Source organism: Dendrobates tinctorius, unplaced genomic scaffold (genome assembly GCF_039654945.1).
Source record: "Dendrobates tinctorius isolate UK_male_01 unplaced genomic scaffold, ASM3965494v1 ptg000250l, whole genome shotgun sequence".
NCBI lineage: Eukaryota > Metazoa > Chordata > Amphibia > Anura > Dendrobatidae > Dendrobates > Dendrobates tinctorius.
The window spans coordinates 9,773,171-9,782,834 of NW_027361917.1; the positions used below are offsets into that span (position 1 = coordinate 9,773,171).

The 9,664-nt window shown below is 38.5% G+C and overlaps 1 long non-coding RNA gene across 2 annotated transcripts in view; it reads left to right on the plus strand.

The window, feature by feature from the left end:
• Nucleotides 1-7,804, plus strand: part of LOC141063608 (uncharacterized) — a 33,380-nt gene extending 25,576 nt beyond the window's left edge. The window contains exons 3-5 of one of the 2 annotated variants that reach the window (XR_012224909.1): nt 587-751; nt 4,384-4,422; nt 7,522-7,804. This is a non-coding gene — a long non-coding RNA (uncharacterized lncRNA). The remainder of the gene's footprint in view (nt 1-586; nt 752-4,383; nt 4,423-7,521) is intronic. The other variant, XR_012224908.1, reaches the window with a different exon arrangement.
• The last annotated feature ends 1,860 nt before the right edge of the window (nt 7,805-9,664 follow it).

The following is a 9,664-nucleotide window of genomic DNA, read 5'->3' on the forward strand; positions in this document are numbered from 1 at the left end:
CCATTATCAGGATGAGGGCCATACAGCAGAACGGGGGAACATATACCAGGATGAGGGAACATGTACCAGGATGTGGAGAACATATACAAGGATGGGTAAACAACATATAACAGGATGGGGGCCATATACTAGGATGGAGGACATATACCAGGATGTACTATATGGGGCCATTATTGTGCGAGGCACTGTATGGGGGCATTATACTGTGAGGCACTATATGGGGCCATTATATAGTGGGGCACTGTATGAGGCCATTATACTGTGGGGCACTGTATGGGGCCAGAATGCTGAGGGGCATTGTATGAGGCCATTATAATGTGGTGAACTAAATAGGGCCATTATACTGTGGAGCACTATAAAGAGGGCTTGGCAACTCTGTTGAGCAGTGTAGTTACTGGCATCACCGCTCATAACAGCCTATGATGCTTGGTTCTCTGAACGAGACTCCATAGCCTTTGGACACCGGATTCGTGGATCGACCTCGGAACACCATGAACTATGTTGAACTTGCATGGGATTTTTTTGTTTTCTAATAAATTGGTGAACAATGGACAGTGTGTTTATTTTTGTTATTTTACTTTTTCAGGTTTCCACTTGTGGACTATGACAGATTCCCAGGACACCTCTCCATTACTAACCCCAGGGCTTGATGCCAGATGAGATTTTTGACAGCTGGACCATTACCTTGATTGCTATTGCACCAGGGCAAAAGGGAAGAGTGAAGGCGAAGACCGTGATTGGTGCATTTAATGTATGTACTCCATAGTCCTCCATATAGGGTAATGCACTCCCCATAGGCCTTTATATAGGGTAATACACTCCCCATAGGCCTTTATATAGTGTAATGCACTCCCCATAGGCTTCCATATAGTATAATTCACTTCCCATAGACTTCTACACTGTGTGCAGAATTATTAGGCAAATGAGTATTTTGATCACATCATCTTTTTTATACATGTTGTCCTACTGCAAGCTGTATAGGCTTAAAAGCCAACTGCCAATTATGTAAATCAGGTGATTTGCATCTCTGTAATGAGGAGGGGTGTGGTCTAATGACATCAACACCCTATATAAGGTGTGCTTAATTATTAGGCAACTTCCTTTCCTTTGGCAAAATGGGTTAGAAGAAAGATTTGACAGACTCTAAAAAGTCAAAAATTGTGAGATGTCTTGCAGAGGGATGCAGCAGTCTTGGAATTGCCAAACTTTTGAAGCGTGATCACCGAACAATCAAGCGTTTCATGGCAAATATCCAACAGGGTCGCAAGAAGCGTGTTGATAAAAAAGGCGCAAAATAACTGCCCATGAATTGAGGAAAATCAAGCGTCAAGTTGCCAAGATGCCATTTGCCACCAGTTTTGCCATATTTCATAGCTGCAACGTTACTGGAGTATCAAAAAGCACAAGGTGTGCCATACTTAGGGACATGACCAAGGTAAGGAAGGCTGAAAAATGACCACCTTTGAACAAGAAACATAAGATAAAATGTCAAGACTGGGCCAAGAAATATCTTAAGACTGATTTTTCTAAGGCTTTATGGACTGATGAAATGAGAGTAACTCTTGATGGGCCAGATGGATGGGCCCAAATCTGGATCAGTAAAGGGCAGAGAGCTCCACTCTGACTCAGATGCCAGCAAGGTGGAGGTGGGGTACTGGTATGGGCTGGTATCATCAAAGATGAACTTATGGGACCTTTTCGGGTTGAGGATGGAGTGAAGCTCAACTCCCAGACCTACTGCCAGGTTCTGGAAGACACCTTCTTCAAGCTGGTACAGGAAGAAGTCGGTATCGTTCAAGAAAAACATGATTTTCATGCAGGATAATGCTCTATCACATGCATCCAAATACTCCACAGCGTGGCTGGCCAGTAAAGGTCTAAAAGAAAAAAAAATAATGGCATGGCCCCCTTGTTCACCTGATCTGAACCCCATAGAGAACCTGTGGTCCCTCATAAAATGTGAGATCTACAAGGAGGGAAAACAGTACACCTCTAGGAACATTGTGTTGGAGGCTGTGGTGGCTGCTGCATGCAATGTTGATTTTAAACAGATCAAGCAACTGACAGAATGTATGGATGGAAGGCTTTTGAGTGTCATCGTAAAGTAAGGTGGCTATATTGGTCACTGATTTTTCTTTTTTGTTTTTGAATGTCAGAAATATTTATTTCTACATTTTGTGTTGTTATATTGGTTTACCTGGTGAAAATAAACAAGTGAGATGGGTGTATATTTGGTTTTTATTAAGTTGCCTAATAATTCTGCACAGTAATAGTTACCTGAAAAAACAGATTTCCTCCTAAGATAGCCAAATCTAAAAAAAACTCGCTCCAACTTCCAAAAATATTAAGCTTTTATATTTGAGTCTTTTGGGTTGATTGAGAACATAGTTGTTGTTCAATAATAAAAGAATCCTCTCAAATACAACTTGCCTAATAATTCTGCATGCAGTGTATATAGTATAATATAGTATAATGCATTCCCCTTAGACCTCCATACAGTATAACGCTCTCCCTATAAAAAAATATATTCAATACTCACCTCTCCTTCTCATTCCCCCTGCTGCTCTGGTCTCTTCAGAGAGTGCCCACACATATCGGCACAGCGGGTGCCATGTAGTGACATAATCGCGTCCGCTGTCAGTGACTGCGTCAGTGACATCAGACACAGAGGGGAATCGATGCATCATGCTACCACACGCCTCATCATTGCTTTCAACTGTATTGGAATACAGCTGATACAGTTGAAGTTGCGATGACGGGCGGTAGCCTGGTGCTGGGCTCCCCCCCACCCGGCTCATGGGCACCAGAGTGGCCTTATGGCAGTGCAGAGAGATCATGTCCCCTGCTCTAGCACTGGGTTTAACTGTATCAGAGTAGTGTAGCTCCAAGTGAGACACTCAGAGCACAGAGACCCCTCTACCACCCAGGTAGCTATGCTAATGGGTGTCACAAATTACACCACTGCTCCCATAAATGTGGACCAAGCGAGGTGACATCTTGTATACATTAGATACTGCATATCTAATCCCATCCTGTGTGATACACTCCTCTGAGCTCAATATCTAATCCCATCATGTGATAAATTACACTGAGCCCTGTATCTAATCCCAGCGAGTGTTACTCTAAACATAACTAATCACACACATGATACACTCCACATAACTAACCCCAGCTTATAATACAGCAAGCAGCACCAACTAACAGAATCAAACAAGAAAAATTATAGCCAGCTCACCCAGTTAGACGTCCTTAGTGGTTCTGCTCACTGCCAGGAAGCCGCACGGAGTTGTAATGGGAGAGGCACACCCATGTTGCAATAGAAACAAAAACCAGCAAATAATTCCAGCGGATGCTTCCTACTTGGCCATAAAATCCATTTTATTTATATCTTTTAAAATAGTTCCATGTGGCAGAAACCCAAATATATACAGGGGGTCAGAAGAAAAAAGGGCACACTGCTGCTTTATGCGTGCAGACTACGCGTTTCGACCTTACTAGGTTTTCTTCTAGGTCTTAAGTGTGAGCAGTGTTCAAGATAGTAATATACCCTGCTTCCAGGAACTTGATCCAATTACAAAATTTGACTTAATTAAAATAGGGTGTATACCCTTACACAGGGATAAAACTTTGTTAAATACAAAATGTACTACATATTTAAAGCAGCGATATGCTTTAAATATGTAGTACATTTTGTATTTAACAAAGTTTTATCCCTGTGTATGGGTATACACCCTATTTGAATTAAGTCAAATTTTGTAATTGGATCAAGTTCCTGGAAGCAGGGTATATTACTATCTTGAACACTGCTCACACTTAAGACCTAGAAGAAAACCTAGTAAGGTCGAAACGCGTAGTCTGCACGCATAAAGCAGCAGTGTGCCCTTTTTTCTTCTGACCCCCTGTATATATTTGGGTTTCTGCCACATGGAACTTTTTTAAAAGATATAAATAAAATGGATTTTATGGCCAAGTAGGAAGCATCCGCTGGAATTATTTGCTGGTTTTTGTTTCAACTAACAGAATCGTTGCAGACGGCCATCCTCAGTGACATTGTCTACTTGTCAGTATCACTGGAAGTCACCAACAAAATGGCTCCTCACTGTGATCCAAGACTTTATCCTTTGTTATCCTTTTTGCAAACACCCAGAAGGAGAGGAGAAGGGCGACATCACACACATGTCAGCAGATGCAGCCCACATTTACTGCAGTCATAATGTGAGCTAGGTGAACACTAGGTTTTCATGGCAAATTTCATATTTTTCATATTTTACTTCATTAAAAACAAATTATAATTTTATCTTATTTATTAAATCAAAACATTGATACTTTTACGTTTTTTCAATTGTTTAATTTTTTTTTTTTTATGGCACCTTCGCGTTAAAGAAGAACAAGAAGGCAGATTTCTCCACCAAAGATATTAAAGTAATGTATGATAGCTATGTCTTTAAACTACATTTACAAAATTATGCCGACAGGTTCTCTTTAACCCCTTTGCACCCGAGCCTGTTTTTGCCTTCGTGACCGGGCCAATATTTTCAATTCTGACCAGTGTCACTTTATGAGGTCATAACTCTAGAACGCTTCAATGGATCCTGCTGATTCTGACAATGTTTTCTCGTGCCATATTGTACTTCATGATGGTGGTAAAATTTCTTAGATATGAACTGCGCTTATTTGTTAAAAAAAAATCGAAATTTGGCAAACATTTTGAAAATTTTGCAATTTTCAAAATTTTAATTTTTATGCCCTTAAATCAGAGAGTGATATCGCACAAAATAGTTAATAAATAACATTTCCCACATGTCTAGTTTACATCTGCACAATTTTGGAAGTATAATTTTTTTTTTTTAGGAAGTTATAAGGGTTAAAATTTGACCAGCGGATTTCTCATTTTTACAACAAAATTTACAACACCATTTTTTTTAGGGACCACCTCACATTTGAAGTGAGTTTGGGGGGTCAATATGACAGAAAATACCCAAAAGTGACACCATTCTAAAAACTTCACCTCTCAATGTACTCAAAACCACATTGAAGAAGTTTATTAACCCTTCAGGTGCTTCACATGAATGAATGGAATGTGGAAGGAAAAAATAAACATTTAACTTTTTTTCACAAACATTTTACTTCAGAACCATTTTTTTTATTTTAACAAGTGTAAAAAGAGAAAATGAACCACAAAATTTTTTGTGCAATTTCTCCTGAATATGCCGATACCCCGTATGTGGGGCTAAACCACTGTTTGAGCACACGGCAGAACTCAGAACGGAAGGAGTGCCGTTTGACTTTTTCAATGCAGAATTGTCAGGAATTGAGATCGGATGCCATGTCGCATTTGGAGAGCCCTTGATGTACCTAAACAGTGGAAACCCCCCACAAGTGACCCCATTTTGGAAACTAGACCCCATAAAGAACTTATCTAGATGTGTTGTGAACACTTTGAACCCCCCAAGTGCTTCACAGAAGTTTATAATGTAGAGCCATGAAAATAAAAAATCATTTTTTTTCCACAAAATGACCTTTTAGCCCCCAATTTTTATTTTCACAAGGGTAACAGGAGAAATTGGACCCCAAAAGTTGTTGTCCAATTTATCCTGAGTATGCTGATACCCCATATGTGGAAGAAAACTACTGTTTGGGCACACGGTGGGGCTCGGAAGGGAAGTAGTGACGTTCTGGAATGCAGACTTTGATGGAATGGTCTGCGGGTGTTATGTCGCATTTGCAGAGCCCCTGATGTACCTAAACAGTGGAAACCCCCCACAAATGACCCCATTTTGGAAACTAGACCCCCCAAGGAAGTTATCTAGATGTGTGTTGAGCACTTTGAACCCCAAGTGTTTCACTAAAGTTTATAATGTAGAGCCGTGAAAATAAAAAAAATCATTTTTTTTTCCACAAAGATGATCTTTTAGCCCCCAATTTTTATTTTCACAAGGGTAACAGGAGAAATTGGACCCTAAGAGTTGTTGTCCAATTTGTCCTGAGTACGCTGGTACCCCATATGTGGGAGAAAACTACTGTTTGGGCACACGTCGGGGCTCGGAAGGGAAGTAGTGACGTTCTGAAATGCAGACTACGATGGAATTGTCTGCGGGCATCATGTTGCGTTTACAGAGCCCCTGATGTACCTAAAGAGTGGAAACCCCCAATTCTAATTCCAACCCTAACCCCAACACACCCCTAACCATAACCCTAACCACAAACCTAACACCAACACACCCATAACCCTAATCCCTAGCCCTAACCCTAGCCCTAGCCCTAACCCTAACCCTAACCCTAGCCCTAGCCCTAACCTGCGTGCCTGCTTTTTTTCTTTACTTTTTTTTTCTTTTTGTGACAAGATCGCTGCCCTGCGATCTGACTCATAGTAACGCCACTTCTCCTCTGATCTCACACTGACAGATGATCAGAGGAGAAGCAGCGTTACTATGTGACAAGATCGCTGCCTGGCACATAGTAACGCGACTTCTCCTCTGATCTCACACTGACAGATGATCAGAGGAGAAGCAGCGTTACTGTGTGACAAGATTGCTGCCTGACACAGCTGTGCCAGGCAGCGATCAGCTGTGCCAGGCAGCGATCTAGTCACACAGTAACGCTGCTTCACCTCTGATCATCTGTCAGTGTGAGATCAGAGGAGAAGTCGCATTACAATGAGTGAGATCGCCGGGAAACAAGTAGCTTTCCCAGTGAGCGCTCTCATTGGCTGCTGTGACGCTGACGTCATCAGGACCTGAAGCAATCGGGTCTCGATGACGTCAGGGGTCCCAGCATGCATTGTGCACCGGGATCCCCGCATTATAAGGTATGTGGGGGTCCCGGGAGGCACAAAATCGCCGACAGTAGATAAACGTCGGCGCTGCACAAAGCCCAGGAAGCGCCAAGGTTTATCTACTGTGGGCGGTCGGGAAGTGGTTAAAGACAAAATTAAACCAGCCCTTAATCAGTTTATTTATTTTTATTTATTTTACTCATTTATATAGCGCCATTAATTCCACAGCGCTTTACAGACATTATTGGCGCTGTCCCCGATGGGGCTCACAATTTCAGCTATATAATTTAAAACTAAAATTCCCCTGTAATTAAAGTTAAAATAAAACACATGATCTTATGATCTTTTTATATTTTTTTCCCGAGCAATAGACTGTAAACTTCCACTTGTTCAGTCTAAACTAGTATTAGCAAACATTACTTGTTTTGCTTTGTTTCTTTCATTTCTATAAGGAATAAATTCTTGGACTTTGAGTGCGCTGCCAGACGAATTCAATAACCACACAAGGTTAAAAAAGTTAACCCTTTAATCCCTACGCGTTTCGAAGCGTAACGCTTCTTCTTCAGGGGTAGATACATGACTACAGAGAGCTGTCATCACATTTATACATACAGGATTCAAATTTGGCGCCCTCAGAGACACGAGGAGCGCCGCAAAAGGTCAAAGATCAAAGTGATTCAAGCATCAAGAGTTCATAAAGGTTAAACATTCTCTAGTTAAAATCAAATCTTTATTATGTTTTACAGATAAAAGAAAAAGAAGAAGAGAAAAAGGATGATAAAAATATAAAGAAAAACGAAAAAAATGTATATATGTGTAAAATGAACCCATGACGTTGAAAAAGAAAAAAAGAATCAAAGTCCAGCGAACACACCGCTATACCAGGGAGAGTGTTTGAATTTAAAAGAGAATTTGTGATCCGACCATTGGTATGAGTCTCAAAAATAGATATTTATAAAGTGATAAAAGGTGTATATATATGAATAAAAATATGCTAATGAAGTTGATGTGAAAAAATGAATAAAGATAAAAATAATAAAAATAAAGATAAAAATAAATATGTGTCACTAGTTATTTTATTTCAAATTCCATGAGAAATCCGTGGCGTGAGCTGGAAGACAAAAGGAAAAAAAGAAAAAAAGGAGAAAAAAAGAAAAAACGCAAATGGAAGAAACCATGATCGGATACCGCTGAAGAAATATTAAAAATATTGTATAAAAAAGAAATCACCCAGAGCAAGAACTAATTATTATAAAAATCTGTATGCATGAAGATATTTTTTGAACAGAAAAACGCATAATTGATTTCATTTCAGTTGTCTTTTCGAGATGTGAGGTTCCAATAACACGAACCAGAGGAACAGGAAAAAATTGTAGGAAACGAAAAAATGCAAAACAATGACCAAAAAAAGGGAAATTAACACCTTAGTTTCCAGAACAATGTCCCATTATAAGGAATATGAACAAAAACAATACATAAAAAGTAAAAAATACGTCCAAAACACAAGCATGAATGAATAAAAAATATTATTAAATAAAAATATTGTTATTATTATTATGGAAAACGTGTAAAAGTACAAGAATTATTTAAAGAATATATACACCCGTATTGGCCATAATAAGTGCATATTAAAGTATATATGGATAAGATTAACCCACTAAGAGGGTGTAAAAAATGTACAAAGAGAAATATATATATATATATAAAATATACATATACATAAAAAGAGAGAAATTATTTAATATTATAAACCATTCACCACCAGGTGAAAAAAAGGGGAAAAAAGACCACATATGTGAAACGTGTAGGAAAGGAATACACACCAAAATCACAGTGTGTGAAGAGATAAAATCAAAAATTAATTGGTATAATAAAAACATATAAAATATATGAGGCATATAGAAATACAATAAAAACTCATAAATGTACCTGATTTAAAAAAGACAATAGGTAGATTAATAAATTAGTGCACATTTAGGAATAACACAGAAAATATCAAAGAAACACTTCAGAAATTTCATTTAACCCATTAGGTTTCAGAGTGTTCAACCTATAGATCCAGAAGATTTCTTTCCTATTGAGTTGTCCTATCCTATCCGGATGGTTGAAGGGAATCTGCTCAATGGGACTAATTTTTAATCCCTGAGGGTTTTTATCATGTTTTAATAAGAAATGTCTAGACAGACCATGCAAAAGAAAACCCTTTTTAATATTATGTCTATGGGAGTTCATTCTTAGATGTAACGGTTGTGTGGTTCTCCCCACATATTGTCTCCCACAGTCACACTCAATTAGATAAATGACATATTCTGAGGTGCAGTTAAGGAAATCACGAATAGGAAAAGATTCATCTGTAGTAGTGGATCTAAAATATTTCATTCTATGAGTAATATTGCTGCAACAAGCACAATTTTTCTTTCCACACCGAAAAATACCCCTAGGTATATTATTATTAATCACTCGAGTTTCTGTCTTATTTCTTAAACGACTGGGGGCTACAAAATTTTTAATATTAGGAGCCCTCCTAAAAGTAATCATTGGATTATTAGGGAGAATTTTTTGCAGAAGTGAATCATTAAGTAAAATGTGCCAGTTTTTACAGAGAACTCTCCTGATTTCCTTGTTCTCTAGACAATATTGGGTTATAAAATTAGTAGTGTATTTATTCTTATCTATTTCAACTTCTTTTTTTCTTCCGTTAATCAAGGAGTTTTGAGACATATTAAGACATCTATTATAGGCATTTGTTACTAATTTCTCAGGATAATTCTTTTTATTAAATCTGTTCATCAGGATTTTTGCTTGATCTTTATAATCCCCTACATCTGAACAATTTTTTCTAATCCTTCTATATTGATTATCAGGAATGTTCCTGAGCCACTTTCCATA